Here is a 22,983-nt window from a genome sequence, read left to right as displayed (position 1 = left end):
CAAGAAATATATGTCTAGGTAAGGTTTATCTGAGAACAACTGGTCTTTGCCCAAGATTTATCTACATGGCACACAGTAATTATAAGTACCAGACTGGTGGAACTAACCTTCTTGGATGTTTAACAGGCATACTTTGAGGCCTATAATAATTTGGTCAGAGGGAAATAAAGGACACTTTTTGCTCCTTGCCCTCATAGATTGACTAGTTCCACGAGACTATGCGCATCTCTCAAAATGTCCTGTAATTGTGGTGGGTCACCTGTCCTCTTGATCAAGGAGGTTGAGGAGGCCCCACCAGATGGACTTGAACCAGTGTCCAGTCTAAAAATAGGAGAGTCCATATGTATAGCTAAAGGCTACATAACAAGCAACAATGCCAGATAGGAGATACCTTCTTTTGAGTTGTTGGCCAGGGTGGCCAAAGGGACTCCCAGATAGTAACCCAGCATAGAAATGGGAAAATGAACAGCAGACCCCAATCTTATCTGAAGGATGTTGACGACTGATTGCTGGTAGATGAAGAACAGCTGACCTTCCTAAAACAAAGACCTCTAGATAGGCTGACTAGATTCACCAAATCGACAGGTAGTTGGGAATGGCTGGGGGTGCCGACAACAGAGCAGACAGTAGCAGGGGTATCAGAGTATCAGAGTATAAGGGCTCCAGTCGGGGGAAGGAGGTTATGGGAGGGTGCCATCTGGGAAGTGGGTGTATAGTTGAACAAGATGGTTTGGGATGTTCTGTGTGATATAAACACACACACAAATCAACAAATTAAAAAAAAATATATATAGTATATTTGAGGAGGAAGCATGGAAATTTACATCATGTTAATTGGTAGAGGTGATAAAAATTACCATTGAAATCTACCCGATGACTTTGTAGACATACACAGGTGCCAAGGATCAAAGTGCAACGGATTTTGACTAGTAATACTCAGATACGTACAGATTAGAGATGCATGTGCAAACATCTAAGTGTTAGTAGCATTAAAAATGAGTTTTTCTGTATGGAAACTGTGTATTTTAATAATGAAATGGAGATCTTTTTTAAAGGTTAAAACCTCATTTAATTTTATGTCTTATAGGGTTTATAATGAGTACAATATTGTATAACTGTATTAATTCAACTGTGAACCTAGAAATTTACAGCCACTTTTGAAAGAGATGTACTCTTGCTCTGGAGCGTGTTACTGAATATGGTAAAGCTGTAATGAAATGCTTCTTCTAATCATGTAGTTATTAAAAATTTAAAAAAGGTTGAATTTATAGATATATGAAACTCAGGAAAATTAGATAAGAATGAAGTAAGTAATTTAAATATACCCATTAAAACCACTGATAAAGAAGCAATGACCAAAAATTTCCCAACTAAAAAAAGCCCAGGACCACAAGGATGCAGCACAGAATTCTACCAGACCTTCAAAGAAGCACGAACACCACTAATACTCCTCATATTAGTTTGTAAAATAGAAAATGAGGAACCACTTCCAATTTCTTTTTAAGAAGCCACATTACTACAATACCAAAACCAGACAAAAATCCAACGAAAATGAAAATGAAAATTATATGCCAATTTCTCTGATGACTATAGATGCAAAATTCTCGGCAAAATATTTGCAAATCAAATTTAAGAGAGCATAATAATGATTATCCACAATTATCAAATGAGTTTGATCCCAGAGATGCATGGATGGTTCAATATATGTAAATCAATACATGTAATCTACCACACAATTATATTCAGGACAGAAACTACATGATCAACCCATAAGACACAGAAAAGGCCTTTGACCAACTCCACCATTTTTCATGATATAATTCCTGGAGAATCTAGGAATTATATCATGGGGATATAAGGGACATATCTCGATATACTAAACACAATATACATCAGTCCTACAGCCAACATCATGGTAAGCAGGGAAAAACTCAAACCATTTGTACTAAGATCAGGAATAAGACAAGAGTGTCCACTCTCCATGCCTATTCAATATAGTGCTTAAAGTATTAACAATAAGACAAGTGAAGGAGATACAAATAAAGGGTTACAAACAGAAAAAGGAAAAGTCAAAGTATCCTTATTTGCAGATGATATGATTCTACACATAAAGGACCCTAAGGACTTTTCCAGAAAATACCTTATCTGATACACACATTCAGCAAAGTAGAATGTTAACACACAAAGGTAATACACAAAAATCATTAGCTTTCCTTTATACCAACAACAAACATACTGACAAAGAAATCAGAGAAATAATCCCATTCACATAGCCTCAAAAACATAATATGTTGAAAAAAATCTAACCAAGGAAGTGAAAGGCTTGTACAATAAAAACTTGATACTGAAGAAAGAAACTGGAAGAACATGCCAGAAAATGGAAAGACCTCCCACGTTCATGGATCAGTACAATCAGTATTGTGAAAATGCCCATCCTAACCAAAACAATCTACAGATTCAATGCAAACATCAAAATACCAACATAATCTTTACAGAAATTGAAAACATAATCTCAAATTTCATTTGGAAACACAAAAGACCCAGGACAAACTAAACTGAATCCCAGCAGCATAGTCATGAAGGCCAACAACTTGACAAAGGGGACCTCATGAAACTAAAAAAATTTTGTACTGCAGAGGACACCATCATTCAAATGAAGAGGCAGCCTAGAGAATGGGAAAAATATCTTTACCTGCTATACATCTGAAAGAGGGTTAGTCTTTAGAATATATGAAGAACTAAAGTAACTGAACATCCAGGAAACAACCCAATTAGAAAATTCGTATGGTTAGATGGAACTCAGACCTGGTACTGTTATTTGGGGGCCAAGAACTTGTGGCTAGATGGGTCATAGACTCCAGGGAAGAATATACTACTATTATTCTACTGAATTGACATAGTATTAAAATGGCTCCTAATGACTTATTGCTATACCCATAGATTAGGGAATCTCAACCCTCATCAGAGAAGCTCCTTCCTGCAGTAGGTGGTGATTAACACAGAGACCCACAAATGGCCAATATGCAGAGAATAAGAGGCTGTGGAGTGTACAGCCCTAAATGGGACGTCTATACCTATCATCCCAAGGGTCAGAGATCTTCAGAGAAGCGGGGAGTGTGTGGGGGGGCGGGTGCTGTAAGAACCAGAGGTGGTGGATGACTACAAAGAAACAGTGTTTTCTAGACACAACAGGGAAGTTGCAAATATAAACTCATAGCAATTGTGACAGCATACTCCAAACCTATAAAAACTCAAGGCAGATAACAATCCCAGCATGGAACAGGTGGTGGTGGATATGATATCCCACTCCTGGCTGAGGAGTTATTGGCATTTAATAGCTTTTGAGAGAGGGAGAGTCAGTTTTCTTTAAGGGTATGACTCCTGGTAGATTGAACAAGTTCCAGGGCAGGACCCACACTCAAGAGTATTTGGGCAATACAAATTGGACTGGATGGGTTTTTAAATAAATAAAAATAAAAAAGAACAAGAATTTGAGCAGATGGGGAGACGGGGGTGGATCTGGGAGGAGTTTGAGTAAGGGGAATGAATATGATCAAAATGCATTGTATGAAATTCTCAAACAATAAAACTACTATTAAAATAAGAACGTAGTAGAAATGGGAAATTTTCATGTAAATTCAGTTTGGTCACTGAACACTTTTTTCCAAACCCATAGAATACTTCATTAAAGTGATGATGCTGAAAAAACTTTGAAAGCTTCGTAGGGAGTCTTTACAGTTGGGGAATGGGCTCACACATTAAGACTGAGACCCCTGCACTCTTTAGATAGAGTCCATCTCATAATTTGAGCTCACTAGTCTCTTTGTGGGGGCTGAATATTGAAGAGTAGACATTTGACATAATTGGTCAGCCTACCAGATGGACAGTTGGTGCTCAGTCAATCTCAGCAACCAAAAGAGGACTAAGAAGTAGCATAGAGAATGATGGGAGTGAGAGGGAGTTGCTTTCTGACTTCAGGGTTGGAGCAATACTGAGCCAATAGAGTGGGTTTTAGACTCAGAAGATCTGGGCTAAACTCTAAGTGCTATGCCTATTGGCTAAGCATACTAAGATGAACAGCTTACTTCTTCAAGGCTGTTGCCCTGACTATAAAAGAGAATACAGCCCTTGTCCAGGATCATCAAGTAGCTCAACTGAGATCTTCTGACCTTGGCCTTAACTGCACAGGAAGCTGCCTTGACATGGGCCACATGGCCACACTCCTCATCCAAAATGGATGTTTTGACAATAGAAGGAGTTGGGATCCACATTGTCCTACTATACCTGAGAGGCAAAATGAGGACTTTTCCTCTATATAAAGGTGTTTTGCTCCAGTCAAAGGACTCAGCATAAAGGACTCAGCATATAGAATTCAGTAATAGACACCATGTTCAAATTGCCACAATTTCAGTACAAAAGTATGCTTATATTTCCCTTACATCTTTGAATATGACACGGTTCATTATTAGTATGCCAGTCCTTTTCCAAAAGGGTCTTGATTATTTCTATATGGATTATGCCACTACTAATCGTTCTCAAATAGACCAGTGCAGGGCCAGGCATGGTGACACATGCCTTTAATCCCAGATTTCAGAAGGCAGAAGCAGGTGGATTTCTATAAGATCGAGGCCAGCCTGGTCTACATAGTGAGCATAGTGAGTTCCAGGCCAGCTGGGGCTACAGGGAGACTCTGTCTCAAAAAAAAAAAAGCAAACAAAATAGACCAATGTAATACAAACAACATTACAGAATTCTTATCATCACTATTATTATTATTATTATTATTATTATTATTATTATTATTAATTTTGTTACAGTTATTCCATCAGAAAAACTGGGCTTTCCTCACCTTTTTCTCTAAAATTTACCACCTTTTAGTGACTATTGGAATTCTCTGGTTGGCGGCCTATCTCCCCAACAGAGAAGCCAAAAGAAGCAATAAAACTGTCGAGGAAAATTCTCTTCTGAGCCCCAAGTGGCTAAGGTTGCTACACAGGCTCCTCTGTCTCAAAGAATAGTTCTCCCCCATCAACAGCTTTGCAAAGGGAAAGAACAATAGTGTGCTCTCTCCAAAAAAGGCATTAGTGATGGTTAGAAGGCCGGAGGGGAGAGATCTGCTGACTTGACAAACCATAATTACTTTTTACAGCTCATGAAACTGTCTTTTTAAGAGCTATGTTCTACGACCTTAAGTTTATTGCACTCGAGATGTCATCTTTTGGAAAGATGAGACACCTCAGTGAGAAAAGAAAAGATTAATAGCTGAGCCTTGCCCGGTGCTAAGCATGTTTCAATTTTTGCCAAACAGAGAAGAGAATGGAGACGGAGTCTTCTAAAGCTGTGAGCCAGGGAGCTGCGCCATCCATCAATACAGATAACCCCGAACCTCACTCCATCTCTTAACAAGGTCTGTATGTCTGCTCTGTTTTATAAACTGATAGTTAATGGCCTGCATTGGATCAAGGCTTTACTCCCTAATAGATGTTGACCAGGAACACATCACTTATTAACCTCTGCAAATCCTGGGTCCTTCTTGTGTGTACCTTCTCCCCCAAGAACTGGAATAACTAGCAGCTAAAGAGTCCCTGTTAAAAAGAAAGGCATAGGATGTTTCTCCTTAACTGAGGACCCTCTAGTGGGGTCTGAAGATGTGCTTTACTAGAACCCTCCAACGGTTGCCTATGCTGCTCAGAGTATATGTGGCCTGACTGTGGCCTAGAAGACAGACCCTGCAGGACCTTCTGCCCATCGTCCTGTCTGACCCTTCCCCCTAGCAAGCTTACCTCCAGGCATATTGGCACATTTGTTATTGCTCCAGCAGGCCAGGCTCACATCTACCCCAGGGCCTTGACACACGAGGTACTCTCCCCCAAATGTCTACATGACTTCAATCTTTAACTCTGAGAGTCTGATTGACTATGGACCGTCTCAGGAATCCTATCAATCACATGTAAAACTGCAAACTTTTCCCCAGGCTCTTTCCTCTGCTACTTTTTTCCCTGCATAGCACTCATCACCACTTACCATATATATTTTGCTCTTTTGTGATGACTGCTATTTGCCTTGCTGCTCCTGAATGAAAGCTTATAAAGGTTTGTTTTTCCTCTTTGCAGTTGTATCTCAAGCACCTAGAACAGTGTCAGAACACAGAAGATGCTAACAACATGTATGTGGGATAAATGGATATTAAAAATGATATTATCAAAAACCTAACACTGACTGGAAAATGTGTACATCTACCATCTCACTGCATCCACAGTGGCTGATGCTAATACAACCATTCAGACAGACCACTTGCTGGTCCCAAAGGAACACATAGTAAAGATAAGGTGTGAGTTTTGTGTGTGTGTGTGTGTGTGTGTGTGTGTGTGTGTGTGTGCACGCATGTGCTCTCCCAGACTCTGTCTAAGGATAGTAAAGATAAGGTGTGAGTTTTGTGTGTGTGTGTGTGTGTGTGTGTGTGCACGCATGCGCTCTCCCAGACTCTGTCTAAGTGACTTCTTCTGAACTTTCCTGTGAGACCCAGTATTTCATATCCCTGGTAGCTATAGAACCATCCAAGGCTTAGACGTTTGAGAAGAGGAAGAACACTGAACTCAAGCCACTAGAGGGAAAACCAGGAATTCAGTACTTGTAAGGTGTGATCTGGCTTCTGATCACCTGTTGATTAGCACTCTTTGAGGAAGTCCTGGTAGGACAGGCTTACTTTTCCTCTCCCCCTATGTTCTATTTAGTCCTTTGAAAAGGAAAAGCAGAAGTCCCTTTCCACACTCAGCGGAAAGTTTATCATCGGGAATAAGATGTCAACAAGTTGTGAGAGTAGCTGAGTCCACACTGCGTGGGGACTTGCTTGTAAGTGATACCATTTTTAAAAACTAATATGAAACTTCTCAGAAAAGCAATATAGTATCCACCACCATGGTGGTGAGAGGGCCCAGGAGGCCTCTAGACAGAGGGACCTCATGGAACCACATTTTTCCCCCTCAGGCTAGCATTGGGGACCCTTCCTCCTGGATTTGGCAGGCTGACGTTTTATTATGAAATCTATATAGAACTTGAGTTGGCTGGTGTTAGAGAAAATGGACTGTGGGAGACTAACATTCCCCAAATGAGAAGGATTGTTGGGTTGGAAGCAGTTAAGAGAAAGCAGATATAGTAGAGCTCTCTGGCCCAGGACAAGGAGCAACAATAGGTGGACAGTCCCCACCCCCATTCCTATCCCTTCTACTAAGGAGACCAAGCCACCTACTGTCTCACTCCATGTTCTGTTCCTGTAACTGAACCATAGACTGATTAATTACCAAAAACTAGAGGCTTGTTTCTCACACAGTTCTGCAGGTTGTGAAGTCCAGGAGCACTGGGCTGCCATCCGGAGTGGGCCTTCCTGCTCTCTCATAGCACGGTGGGAGCATCATGTGGTGAGACAAAGCAAGTCTGCAGAGAGAACTGCTTCTATAACATAGCAACTCCCCGGAAACCCATTAACCCATCAGCCTGTGAATGAATATTCCGGTCACTTCCCAAAGGTCCTACACCCCAAAGACCACCAACACATGACTTTGGAGATTAAGTTTCTGACACCTGAAGTTTGAGGACACAGCTGCTACCCAAGACAGTTTTGCACCAGCCTGGCGATGGCTCCAGAGTAATCTACTGTGACAAGCTTTACCAACTAACCTTGGCTGCCGGTCAACTGTCTTTCCCCAAGTGCTTCCCTGGAGACTCAAATAGTTTTTTAATTTGTCTAAAACTATACTGTTCTTTGTTGAAGATGCTATCTAAACTGGAATTCAAAGCCTTCTTTAAGAATATCGAGGAAGAATGGGGGTAAGAACCAGAGGTTGGGGTGACCAGGACAAAACAGTATAACCTGAGCATGACAGGATCTTTGTACTCATGAATGCTGTGGCTGACTGCAGAAAACCTGCACAAGATTAAGCCAGCCAGCATTCCAGCATGAACCGGGGTACACAAGGCTCCAGTTCTGAGGAGTCACGGACAGTTGATGACAATAAGGGAGGGAAAGCCAGTTTTCTTTAGGTGTGTTGTCTTATTAGACTCTGGGTTGTTTTAAAAAAAGAAAGCATGAAGTTGGGAGGGGATGTGAAGGTGGGAGGTCCAGGAAGCATTGGAGGGAGAGAGTGGGATGAAGATGATTAAAATACATTGTATGTGTACATGAAATTCTCAAAGAATAAGATTTAAAATTATTTTATTAAAACAATGTCATCCCGTGGGTGGATCACATATATATAGTGCATGCATATACATATTTTATTTATTTTTATCTTGCAAATCTGCTTTTTCTAACAGGATTCTCTCCCAACTAAGAAGCTACAAGATTTCCCCCCTATAGGATCAAGGATGGACTTGATGTTTCTGATAATGTCAGGACCAGAGGGCATCTCTGGGGACCCTCCCACAACCATAGGTCTCTCAGATGTTGGCTTCTTTCCTTCCCCTCTCTGAGAGTTGGCCTCCTAGTACAAAGTACATGGATCCTGTGCTTTGTGAGATGATTTACAAGCATGCGCCACATCTTAAGTACAAGGTCAGATGCCAGCTGTCTTCATTTAGCTTTGTAATCAGTCCTGTGTGATGTTCCTTCTGGCAAAATACACTGGGAAATCAGTTGATGAGGTCTTAGAGATTAATTTGAGCATCATGAGAGGTGGGTACAAGGATCCATCAGATGGCATTTGCTATGAGGTTCCACTGTCTGAATCAAGGCCCAGAATTAGGAGGTAGCCCTAGCAGATCAGCTGAGAATAGAGAACCATGAGGTCAAATCAAGGTAAGTAGTCAGAATTGAAGATGAAGCAGAAACCTGGAGAAATTCCCTGGATCATGGTATATCCTCACAAAGACTTTTAATGGGCTTTCTGTTACCTTGAGCCTGAATGGATGAACTGATGCAAGAGGTAAAAAGAACCTGGCTTCTCCAGACACCCTGTTTCAGCTTGCTTTGCTTCTGTGATAAAAAACTGACCGAAAAATTCTTGAGAAGGAAAGGGTTTATTTCAGCTTACATGTTCAATTCCATCATCTAGGGAAGCCAATGCAGGAGCTCAAGGCAAGAACCCAGAGGCAGGAACTGACGCACAGAGAGACCATGCTGCTTACTTTTCTTTTTTTCTTTTCTTTGCTTTTTTTTTTTTTTTTTTGGTTTTTTAGCAAGGGTTCCTTTATTCCAGAGGGACCATGCTGCTTTCTTTTTTTTTTTTTTTTTTTTTGCTTTTTTTTTTTTTTTTTTGGTCTTTGAGGCAGGGTCTGCCTATAGTCCCAGCTGGCCTGGAACTCACTATGTAGACCAGGCTAACCTTAAACTCACAGAGATCCACTTGCCTCTGCCTCCCAAGTGCTGGGACTATAGGTGTGTGCTACCATTCCCAAGGCCACCTGCACAGGCTTGGCACCACCCACAATGGGCTGGGCCCTCCTACATTAACCAGCAACCAAGAAAATGCCCCACAGACATGCCCACAGGCCAATCTGATGGAAGGAATTCCTCAGGTAAGGTTCCCTCCTCTCAGATCTGTCTAGCTGTGTCAAGTTGACAAAAACTAACCAGCACAATTAACCCATTGTCAACCTGACACACAAATACATCACATAATCCATAACCTTTTTGTTTGTCCTCAAGATCTCACATTAGTATCACATTATAAAACATCTTAAACTGGGGCTGGAGCAATGGCTCAGCAGTTAAGAGCACTGGTTGCTCTTTCAGAGGACCCTGGTTTGGTTCCCAGGACCCACATGGCAGCTAACAACCACCTATAACTCCATTTCCAAGGAATCTGATGCACTCTTCTGGCCTCCACAGGCATTTCCTAACATGGATATACTTACATTAAGACAAAAGCACTCAAACACAAATGATCTAAAACAAAACCATAAAATAAAAAACATAGTATAGCTTTAAAAGTCCCATAGTCTTTAAAAGTTCAATCTCTGTAGACGCTTGTAAAATCAAAAGCAAATTAAATACTTTCTTATTTCAAAAGGGAAGAACCACCTAGAATGCCACTTTCAATAAGACTCTTCTATTTTCATGAAGGTGACATGTAAAGTAAGTTAGTAGTTTGGTGGAAATTTCAAGAGATCATTTTGTGCTTCTATGGATGTCACAGTATGCGTATAACTTACTGATTTTTAGATTGGTGGTAAATACATCATCTGAGTGAATCCTCTTTGGATAAACTTGCTTCCTTATGTGAAAAAAAAAAGGGAAGAACCAGATACACTTGAGCAAAATCAAAGTCCAGCAGAGTAGCTAATGTCTAACATCTGGTGCTCATTCCCTGTCTTCTGCACTCCAAAAGGCTTGGGCAGCTCCACTTCTCTGGCCCTGCCATCTGCAGCTCACACAACTTATTTCTTAGGCTCAGGCCACACCTGCCACTACCCTTGATGATTGTCCCACAGGGCTGACATCTCCAATATGAAGGGCTCTCCACTGCAATGGAGGCTAGACCTTCACCAATGGCCTCCTGGCCTCCCACAATGTCAAGCCTCAGCTCCTCTCTGTCATCCCTTCAACTCTACAATTTTCACATTGCCCAAACCAGTACCACATGGAAGACTCTTACACATTACAAAATTTGACTTCCACTTGAGATGTGGCCTTGGTCCCCTCTGGACCATAACTGCTATATGCTGACCCTGAAGAAATACATCCCAGAAGATTTCACCTCAGTGATGCTGGTCTCTTCTTAACCGCAGCTGATTTTTTCAGCCCCATCTAACCAGTATCCACTGCTCTATTAAAGCAAAGGTTTTGCTTCAGTGGTGCTGGTCTCTTGTTAATCACAGCTGATTCTTCAGCCCTAGCTGACCAGAAACTACAGATTCCTCATTCAAAATATCACATGAACAGCCCTGATAGAGTCTTTAAAGAACTCCTAAACTTCCCCGTGAAAGTTCCCAAGGATTTCTCATCTGTATTGCTCTCAGTATTACCTTCCAAGTTCCTTACTGAGAACAGCTTATTAAGTTCTAAGCACTCAACAGCATTTCAGCCCAAGGTTTCAAAGGCTTCCACAATCCTCTTTAAAACAACATGGACAGGTCTATCAGCAATATCAGCAATACTCCATTTCCCTGGCTTTTATTTTTCTTTCTGTTGCTTTGATTAAAAACAAAAACAAAACAAAACAAAACAACAACAACAACAACAAAAACCAATGCTGACCAAAGCCAACTTGGGAAAGAAAGAGTTTATTTCAGCTTACACTTCCAAGATACAGCTCATCTTTGAGGGAAGTCAGGCAGGAACCTTGAGGCAGGAACTGAAACAGAGGCCATGGAGGACTGCTGCTTACTGGCTTTCTTCCTCTAGCTTGTTCAGCTATCTTTCTTATATAACCCAGGCCCACCTACCCAGGGATGGCACTACCCACAGTGGGCTAGGTTTTCCTACATCAACCAACAAACAAGAAAAAGTGTGACAGGCATGCCTACATGCCAATGTAATGGAAGCAATTCCTCAACTGAGGGTTCCTCTTCCCAGGTGTCTCTAGTTTGTGTCAATTTGACAGAAACTAACCAGTACACACCCAATGCTAGTTTAGAGGATTGCTCCAGCTTAGCAGAAAATGCAAATAGACAACTACCAACCTTCATATATTGTTTGTTTTTCATAACTGTAACAAAATACCTGAAGAAAACTAACAATATATAAAAGACATTTACTTAGTTTTCATTTGGGAGGGTCTGAGGATGCTGGCATCAATTCGTTTCAGTGAGGGCCCTCCTGGTTGTGTCATATATGTGGGAAGAGACATATTGCCAGACACAAAGCACAGAGCAATTCAAGGTTAGGTTTGCTCTTATAAGAACTTTCTCATGAGAGCTCACTCCAGAAGACTAGCATTCCCTTCTGTGGGCAGTATGTCCATGAATGAGCCAGGGATTTCTCACAGAGTTCCACCCTTACAGGCTCCACCACCACCTCTATCCCACCAAGCCAGGGAACAAGTTTTCAAAACATGAAACTTTAGGGAACACAACATTTAAATCGTAGAAGCACGCATGCCCAAAGAGCTCTGAATGACTAGCTCTACAGCAAGTGGTCCAGAGCAGTGAGGGCTTGGTCAGTGACCATCAGTGTTGTCTGTTTCTATCTCAGAATCACTCAGAGAAGTCCTCCAAATCACACAAAATGCACTACATCTAGACAGTCTGTTTCTAGGTACCTGATGCCTACACCCTCCAATCAGGGCATCCCTGGAGCCTTTGTTTTTGTAGGAAGCATCCCTACTCCTCCACCTGTCTATCGACCTCTGCTCAGTGCAGCTGATGGGGGCTGACTGCCTTGCCCACAGCAACCCGAATAAATACCTGTTGGTACACATTTGGGTTGTCTGTTTCCACAGGCTTTAAAGTTAGAATAGGCACATGATGGCTTATTATTTAAATAAACATCTTAGAGCCTACACATCTGAGTAGTGATATATTCTTCAAGTAGTCTTTCTAGAGAATTCCAGAACATTCTAATCATGCCACCACTTTGCACACTTCTCTTTTAATAAACGCATTGATCTTAGAAGTAACAAAGAGTTACCTATGCTCACCTATCTCACACTTTCATTCTTACATTCTTCTTTGTGTCCATGTTTTTCCATCTCTCTGTCTCTGTCTTTCATACTCACAACCCACATTCACACCTACACACACCCACACCTTCACCCACACCTACACATCTTTCTGGTATGTCCCATTTCTGACCTAGAACATACTATGTGTCCTTGTTTTTATTAATATTATTCACCAAATTTCTCTCCAAAGCAATTTTTTTTTTGGTATTTTTGAGACAGGGTCTCCTTGTAGCCCTAGCTGACCTGGAATTCACTATGTAGACCGGGCTGGCCTTGAACTCACAGAGATCTACCTGCCTCTGCCTCCCAAGTGCTGGGATTAAAGGCATGTGCTACCACGCCTGGCATTAAAGCAAATTTTAATCTTATATCTAATCAGTACACTCCCCTACAAGACTTTATTTACCAAAATGAATTATTCTCAAAAGTGACTCAATGTTTTGCCATCTGTTCAAGAAGAGATTGTTACAGTCTGTCTCACTCTTCACATTTGGTAATTCCAGCACACACAGGTAAATGTTTTTAAAGTGTGACCCTGTCCAAAATCTTTGCACCCATTGTCTGTCATATTTTCCCTTAGATGGGAGACACCTCCAGCCATGTGGGACAGACTGGGGACAGCAGAAGCTCTGTTGCTGGTAAAGCAAATGGTGGGTTCTTTTTCCTGCACTGAACACACACACACACACACACACACACACACACACACACACGCACACACACACACGGGGGGGGGAGTGGAGAGGGGGCAGTAGGAGCACCCAGCGCTTTTGTGCTCCTCCTCTTCTTGCCCTGCAAACAATACAAAAATGACTTGAGCTCATATTAGTTTCAGAGCATTGTAAAATCTGTGAGCAAATGTGGTTTGCAAGCAGTCACTTTAGCCTTGTTCTTGGTGTGGATTCCTATGGTTAAATTGTACTTGCTCCTATGCACCACTAGTTTTGTTCTTAAGTTCAGACACTAGAATTCTGCTGACTGACTTTTTGAGTCTGGGTGCACTTATAATGACTCTGGCTCTTGTAAAGGACCTAAACAAAGAAGGTGGAGTTAGCAGTGTTCTTTTTGATGAACCTGGGGACAAACAGGGACTTGCTGGAGTGTTACCATGTACTCGGGCTGCAGTGCTGAGAGTAGGTGCACTGGGACAATTGCTGGAAGCAGTCTGCAAACAATTCAGACTAAGTTTATTCAAAATAGGCACTTTGCTTGAAATGGTAAAATCATTGAATTGTTTGGAATACTCACATTGATCCTTTGAAATTCTGCTGCCTGCAATAAAGTTGGAGATGACTGATAGGCTATTGGAATAGTTTCGTTCTATTTTTTTCACCCCATGTAGCTGTTGGGGTGGAGAGGGTGGGGTAGAAGTCTCCCCAGCCATCCTCTTGTTCTTACAGTTCAAAAACTTTCCTAAAGACATCAGTTACTGCTCAGAGACATGTACATTGGCCCTGTGACCTTGGGGATGACAGGGAGGTTGAGCAGACCCAGAGTGGTTGCTTCTGGTCTGTACATTGTCTTCTCACTGGGACACCACAAGATAATGAGGACAACAATGTCACCTGGCACATGGTGGCAGCCATTATCCTGCCCTGGCAGCTTTCGGGGAGAGTCTGCTCCATCCTACCCTGGGATTAGACATTTCTCTTCTGTCCTCCCAATGCACTCAATGCCTGTCTCCCCGACCCCAAGACATCACTCCAATTGTTGTTTTACATATCAGTCTCCCAAGAGCCCTTACACTCCATAGACAGGGACTGAATCTGAGCATCAGTGCAGTATCAGCTGAATCAACAAGCACGACTGAGAAGTGAAAATCAAAATTTGTTCCTAAACATTTCAGGAATCGGAGTACACTATGTAAGTATGTATGCTTATAAAACTATATGTGTTTGTATATATACATATATGTGTGTACATATATTCATATCTATGTTTGGCTAATATGGCTTCAGTTCCCTGGGAATTAACTGTAAAAATAAAGAACAACTCTACATAAAATAAACATAATGAAAATTTGTCAAGGGTATGTGATCATTTCCAATTTGCTTTTTGTGAGACTCAAAGAACTGAACAGATACAAAATCATTACCTACATGCGTGCAATACATGCGTACACATAAAAAAATAATGGTGCCTTTCAGCCATAGGCAGTGTGCTACTAATACAACCATTGAAAAAAAAAAAAACTTTTTAAGCAGAGCCCAGTGGCACACAGCTGTAATCCTAGCACTTGAGAGGGTAAGGCAGGAGAATTGCCAAGAGTTCAAGGCTAGCCTGGGCTACATAAAGAGACCAAGACTCAAAACACCACTGTGACAGTGGGTTGAACTCTCAACCTGAGTGTAAATACCTGGGAGGCAGGAGGACTGGGCATGCCTGTGAGGATCAGTTTGGCTCCTGTGTTTGGCTCCTTTAAGTTGTTTTAGTCAGAATATTTTATCATAACAACAGAAAAGAAAGTAAGATAGCTAATCAATGATTTAAATAATAAATCGGCTTTTTAAAGACCTCTTTTCTTAAAGACAGATGATTCTGAACACCAGATGACCTGAAGACTTCAGTATTAAGGCTTTTGATTTCTTCAAAAACACTAGTATTTGGAAAAACATATAACTGACTAACCACAGTAGGCTGCTTTGCCTCTCTGTGGGTTTCGTGTTGCCTGCTTCAACTTTTCAGTCACTTGATTTCCCTTTATGTCACTTAGAATAAAAGACTTCCTACGTTTCTTGAAGCTTTGAATTATAGCTTTTAACTTTGTTCTCTCACTCTCGTTCTCTCTCACTCTCTTGTTCTCTCTCTCTCTCTCAAGTGGATATAGACACAGTATTCGAAGACAAGAGCTTTATTACACATTTCCTAATAAGAACACTCTATCACATAGTAATACTTTTCATTATTATAACAAATTAACATGTAATATTATCTAATATGTAGGCCACACTTAAATATCTTAATTTTCCCCAACTTGCCGTTCATGTTTTTGTCCAGTCCAAACTCCAATCGCTATTGCCATACTTTGCCTTGATGCCCTCAGCTCAGTGCCCCCTGCTCGGTGCCCTCTGCCTCAATTTTTTCCTGAACATCCCTCTCCCTTCCCTTGTTTTGCTTTTTGTTATAATATTACTTGTGAGTTCAGGGAACTTGTTATCTGGGACACTCTACTGTCTAGATTTTATATGTTATTTCCCAATGATTGAATTCCAGTTAAACTGTAAGGTGAGAATTCTGTGATATTGTACATCATTTTCATTAATTTTAATCATACTATGGCAGAAACGTTGATAAAGGAAATAGAAGCACAGCAACAACTCTCACAGCTCCATAGCATCCTGATAAATTTCCAGCCTTTTCTGCTAATCTTTTCACAATAATTTTAATTATACTGATAACTTTGAGTCCTAACATTTTGGGGCATGATATGGAAGAATTCCACTAGAAACAACCACATCAATACTAACAATATTATTTACAATCTGAGTATCTAGTCAGATAACAGCAAACACCCTGTATTTGTCTTCTTTTAAGGATGGGGTGGTGCCTATGAAACAAGCTCTGCTGTTTTTAGAGCTGAGGAAACGCATTTCAGTCCCACAGTGGTAAGAAGAGAAACAGGAGTCTGGACCGGTGGGAACGTGGCTTGGTTGCGTGGCTCGGTTGCATTGTCTGCCTCCTGTCACTCTTACTGAATGAACTTTGATGTGTTCATTTCACATGAACTAGTCAATAGATGTGACCAGCCCTTTGAATTATGCCCATAGCTCATGACTGGCCTCAGAGGCCAGTGCTTTCTACTCTCCCTAAGAGCTTCATCGAAACCAAATTTTGTTTTCTCAAACAATTTTCGTTCAAGGACAATGTTGTTCACAAGGAAATGATGATGTTGTGAAGGAGACAAAGTGAGGGTTAGTATGAAATAAGTTGAATGTGACAAGATCTAAGCACAGCAAGCCATCTTGAGCAAGAGTGGCAGGACCCTGCTTTTGCAGAGGCCTTACTTCATGGAGCTCTGTTCCATGAGCATGTGAGCATAGAAGTAAGGCTGGTCTGTTTTTTATGAAGTGCCAATAACCACCCCCTGGAACTTAAACTGTGAAATAATTCCAGCTGCTGTTGTCTCTCTGATCTAGGCACACCCCACTGGTCAGAAAGGTGTCCATGCACAAGTCTAGGAACAACGCAAAGTCTAATTCTTACAAATATGCTCACACGTGGATTAATAGTTCACATTTAATATGTGGCTGATATGGACCAGGGCTGTTCTGAGCACTTTATGTACATTCTTTCATTGATTTCTCATAACATTCCTCTAAGGTAGGAAGATGTATTACTGTCCTTGCTTTCTAAATGATGTTTTAGATGTTAAACAACCTTTCCAAGGTCACTCGGTAGTTAGTGGAGCTACTAGGATTCAAAATCAGACTCACTTTGCCTTTCAGGGTGAGATACTTTGACAGCAAAACTTTATCTGAAGATATGCATTTCTTTTTTTTTTTTTTTTTTTTTTTTTTTTTTTTTTTTTTTTCTTTTTGAGACAGGTTCTCCCTTTAGCCCCAGGTGGCCTAGAACTCACTATGTAGACCAGGCTAGGCTCCATCTCACAGAGATCCTCCTGCCTCTGTCTTCCAAGTGCTGACATTAAAGGCAAGTGCCACCATGCCTTGCTAAAATATGCATTTCTTTTTTTAAAAAATATTTTATTTATTATTTATCATGTGTATGGGTGCATTGTCCGCATGTGTGTAAGTGCACCTGTGTCATGCAATACCCACAGAGGTCAGAAGAGGGCTTCAAATTCTCCTGGAACTGGAGTTACAGGCTCTTGTCGAACACCATGTGGGTGATTGGAATTGAGCCTTGGTCCTCAGCAAGAGCAGCCAGTGCTCTTAACCACTGAACCATCTCTCCAGCCCTCCTATGCATTTCTTAATGACAAAGAAACTGAACTTGGTGTAGAGGCACCTGGAAAATAAAACCAACACCATCTGCTAATAGGCATTGGTGGCCCATGAAGTCTGGGTATCATGAGGATTCAAGTAAGACAACCATGTGGGACTTGGTTCTTTAAGCTTTGCCATCCTTGCAGGCTTCTTGTAACTCCTCCCTCCATACCCACCCTTGCCCTGTCTAAAACGATTCTAAGGTCTTTAGGTAAGGGTTTAAGCAGCACAATCCTGAGGCTTGGCTGTGAGAGTAGATGAATCAATGGTCAGTTTCCCACTGTACCATTGCCCAGCAGACCTGGACTTCAGGCAAGCTTGAGGCTCATCTTGCAAAGGGGGAGAACAGGAAGCTGAAAATGATTCTGGAATAGAGTACCGGGAGAAGACACAAAGGAAAGTGAGATGCCATCGTCCAAACAGCGACTGTGAGGCCAGGAAAGTGGCTGGACATACGGGAAGACCACAGGAACAGACCAGAACATCTGTACCTGAAAGTGGCTGCTACACTCAACTCAACAGATTGTCACCATTTAGTGGTGTGGACCCATTGCTTCGAAACTTCCAACATTCCAAGAGAGTTAAAAAGATGAATTTATAGGTAATTTCCAGTTTTTAAATGTAGGCAATTAATTTGTAATTCCTTAAGATCCTGTGGGGTAATTTGTGGCCTTTACCTCAGGATTTGTAAGACTAGCCCCTGAAGGGTGGCACTGACTCAGGTCTGACCTCTCAGTGAGAGAAAGAGGAACCCATGTGAAAGAAGCAGGCTTTGATCCAAAACCAGAAGCCTTTCCTAGCTGAGATGCTCAAAGACAGAATGTAGAGGGGTGAGATGCTCATTTCTGGCACTGTTCAAGTGTCATTCGGGTAACTTCCCTGCTAAAAGAACGTGACAAGGGCCAGGTGGCTTATGGGTGGACTGCTAGACTTCGGATCTCTCTTCCCACCCCAATTTCCATTTCCTTATTAAGGTTTGGACTGGGACTGGGCTGGATCCCCCAAATGAGGCTTTTGGTCTCAGTGTATCATCACATAATGTAATGCGAGTGTGTTAACTGGAGAGTGTTATTGGATGTCTCTTCCAAGGGAAAATGTTCCCCCAGCTGCTCATTACTGTTTTAGACTTCCTATCTCTTGGGTTTGCCTTGCTCTGAGTTGGCCTCACCTTCCTCACATCCACCCAGCAACTTGCCTTAGTGATAGCTCTCTCGTGTTATTTTCTATTTGAAACAAATACTCATTCTCTGATTAGTCGCACATGTCCAGAAGTACCCATAAGCCTAAGCTAATGCTTTATTGTGTATTTTTCAAATTGCTATAGAGCTGGAATCTGGAAATGAACAGTCCATCTTCCTCCAAACTCCTGTATTTGCCATGCCTGGACTCTCGTGCTCCTTTTAAAACATGCACTGCATCATGAAATACTGAAATGTTAACAAACAAAAATAATTTGACCAATTAAATGAAATACATCAATTAATTCTAGTAATAAGTCAAATACTTCCTATCAGCATGGAGGCATTCAAGACACCAACATGTGTTTCAACTGAAATCAGTGTTCAGCCCTCATAGATCTAACACTTCCAGCAAGTCTTAACTATGAAATTTTCCCACATCTTCAGATCAGCAAAGGATGGACTTTAACCATTGTTCTGAGAACGTGTTGCCTTCCATAAGAAAAGGAAAGAGAACATGCTTTATTTTAAATTATTTATTTTAGCCATGAAGATAAGCCATGGCCATTCTCAGATGCTCAAATAGTCTGCTTTGGAAAGTCTTTACTGTTTGGTTCTTGACCCTCATCATACAAAAAAATTGACTGGGATATTCTATTTTTTAATGTGGTTTTTTTTTTTCTTTCAAACTTTAATCTGGGTGGATAATTACTATTATTACTCAGGATGTTTTATGTGCAAGACTTGCACCAGTCACATAACACATTTTATCTCATTAAATCCTTATAAGTATCTGTTGAAGTAAGTGATATTACAGGAGAAACAGGCTCAGAGGGCTAAGGATCTGATCAGAGCCTAGGATCAAATCTAAAGCTCATGGCAGCGTAACAAAATGATGAGGACAAGAAGAAATCTGTTTTAAAGTTCTGTGATCCAAAGTGTAACCCAGGAAACCAATGATGAAACTGTCTTTTCGAATCATAATTCCAGGTGCACATGAAATATGGGCGTGTAGACATCCGGTGATTACCCTTGTTTGAATGTAGAATGTTCCCACTGGCCTCCGTGTTTAAAGACTTGGCCCCCTGCTGGTGGTGCTGTTTGGGAAGTTTGTGGAAGCTGCTGGAAGAAGTAGGTCACTGGGATGGGCTGGGCTGGGCCTTGAGGTTGATGCTTGGCCCCTCTTCCTGTTCTGTCTCTGTTTTCTGATCTGCTCAGTCGTGAGCAAGCAGCCCAACGCTGCTGCTAACACTGACAAGAGTCCCTCCCACAACCATGCCTTCCCTGCCATGAAACCAGGATCCAAGTAAACTTGTCCTTTCTTTAGTTGCTTCTTGTCAAGCATTAGGACACATGCAAAGGACACAGTCACTAATACAAGCCTCAAAGTCAGTTTATGTAATAGAAAGTTGTTGCTAAGTCCTCCCATTATAGGTGGGATCAGTATGGAATACAAGTTCTCTTGTTACAGGTAGGATTAGTACTGACACTAAGTCCTCTTGTTACAGGTGGGATCAGTACTGACACTAAGTCCTCTTGTACAGGTGGATCAGCTTGTGAACACTAAGAACTCTCGTTACAGGCAGGATCAGCTACTAAACTTGCTCTTCTATCAGACTGAACATTGGCAAGGAACTTTGGTGTGTCTCTGTCAGCTTTGTGTGAATTTGGAGTTTTCTTTCCCTGGATTGTACTACCTGTGTGTGCTTTCTCTGGTAACCCTCATGCAACTTCAGTGGAGGCTCTGAGCTGACAGCCTAAGGCCAAGAACCCAATGCTACGTTTATTTGTCCTTGTGTTTAAAATGTTGAGTGAACATTAAACCCAGAGCCTCTAGTGCTTTTAGCTGAAAGGTTCTTAGTGAGAGCTGCCTTCAATTCATCTGTGTGTCTGTTCCTTCCCTACCCCCATGTAGTGTGCTGAAAAATCCTTTCATGTCAGCATTTACTCAGCATATAATTCTTTCACTTTCATCCGACAGGCACATTTGGATTTTGTGTTTCTCTTCGGCAGTTGGTGTTTACTGGCAGCAGCAAGAACAAAATTTATAGCAGTAAATGGAAGCTAAACTGGCATGTTGGCATTCGGTGAAGAACTGTGTTGCCATTTCCTAATTGTGAAAACAATATGTCCAAGATGTTGCAGTCATCAGCACTCTGATATAACCATTTCCATCTGGTCAAAGAGAGGCGTTTTGACCCTCTCTCTCCTTGACTTGAAATCTTCTCTCATGCAAAGGCAACTGGGCTAGGAGAATGTTGGAAGATGGAAGAAATTCAGAGTAAATATATTTTGCAAAGCGTCTGTAGCACCCACTGTCCCTGGGGATGACTTTCCTGAAGAGCAAACACGGCTAGGTGGGGATAGAACGTGCCCTGTTCTCCCTGATGGAAGCAACTCTAATTGGAGCAAGATGGCAGGATGACTGTGAAGTAGGAATAAAGGAAGCAGCATGATTTGTGGGGCATTTCAACTGAAGGCAATAGGGACTCAGAGATCCACAGAGACCAAGTGATTGGAGAGTATTACGGAGGCTATGGAGGCCAACAGCCTGGTAGTAATAAGCAGTTTAACATCCCATCTGGCATGAAGAACTTGGCAGTGGCTGTTAAAACATGAGGCTCCTGATGGCCTTCACACTCCCTCAGTGACTGCCCTCATTCATTAGCTAGGAGTTGAAGTGGAAAGAAAGGCAGCCTAATATTTCAGATGCTTGCTTTGTATTTCTCCATGTCCATTCATTCAACAAACATTTATTAAACTCTATATTGTATGCTAGGAATGGTATTAGATGCTTACTGTGTGGGGTCATGTACATCACCTCTTTACACAGCCTTTGGGTCCCCCAAGCCCAATGCCTAAGGCTAGAGGTGTTTGCTCCACATTAAATCAAGTCTTCATTATCTCTCCTTTTATTCTTAGCCTACTCTGGGGGCAAATTCTTTCTTTGGGACCTCAACTCCTTCTCCTGCTACCTGGATTTTCAGAGCAACTCCAATCTATTCAACATGTTTTTAACAACACTAACTCTTAAAGGGAAAGCAACTCTGCTGATGGGTATGTAACAGATATTAAAATGAAGACTTTTCTGTTGCCTCAGTGTTGGTGGAGGTCCGAGAGCTGAAAATAAATGTTAAATGCTCATCTAGTCTACAGAGATGGCATTTACTCTAAGGTGCCAAAAATGGTCTAGTAACCCTGAGCCTTTCACTCAGGCTCAAGGGCAAGAGGGGAGACTTGTGAACAGGAGGGTGAGGATTTCTTTAGAAAGCTTGCAAAATGTTCTGGTGCTTCTCCTTGCCTGATTTCCTCTCATCTTAAGCAAATGGGGGTGGGGTCAGGGAACTCCTGAAGTCTGACTTATGACCAGTGGACTCTGTGGTACGTGGGATGCATTTGTTTCTGGTGCAGCTAAAACAAATTAGCACACATTTAACACAGAAAATAGCAAATTTAGGGGGCTGGAGAGATGGCACATACTGCTCTTACAGAGGACTGCCTGTACCCAAGCTCCAGAGGAGCCAATGCTTCTGGCCTCCACTGACACCTGCACTCTCATACACATACACACATAATTAAAAATAAGTTTTTAATAACAAGTTTAATGCTGGGGAGATGGCTCACTAGGTAAACTCAATATCAACCTTTGGCCTCCATATGCATGTGTATACACATGCACTTGTACTGGCACATACCTGTGAACATGGATACACACATGCACCCCATACACACACACACACACACAAATTTTCTATCACACAGTTCCCTAAGTTGGAAGTCCAGTGGGCACTGCTTGTTTCCGTACTTGGAACCCCATAAGGCATAAATCAAGGTGTTGGTCTGGCTTCATTCCCTTTTCTCGGCAGAGCCCATTTCCCACTTGTTGTTGGCAGAATTCAGTTCTATTTTGCTGTTGGACTGAGGCCCCTTTTTCCTGGGTTGTCAGCTGGGGACCACCACTGGTTCCTTGTAGCCTCTTTCTGGTTCTTGTACAAGGACCCCCGTGTGTCATAACATGAGTGTGCAAACCTTTCTTACACTGCCACTTGTCTCTGGCTTCAGTTGGAAAATATTCATTACCTTTAAGGACTTATAATTAGGTTGAGTCCACACTATTCCCCAGGATAAGCCCTTCACCTCAAACCTGTCACCTTGATCATGTCTACAAAATTGCTTCACTGGTTCCAGGAACTAGGGCAAGGTTTTGAGAGGGGATTTTTCATCCTGCCACAGGCAGATTGGTACCTGAACAAGTCACAG

The sequence above is a fragment of the Nannospalax galili genome, unplaced genomic scaffold (assembly GCF_000622305.1).
Source record: "Nannospalax galili isolate Female #2095 unplaced genomic scaffold, S.galili_v1.0 scaffold488, whole genome shotgun sequence".
Lineage (NCBI taxonomy): Eukaryota > Metazoa > Chordata > Mammalia > Rodentia > Spalacidae > Nannospalax > Nannospalax galili.
This window is presented reverse-complemented; position numbering follows the sequence as displayed.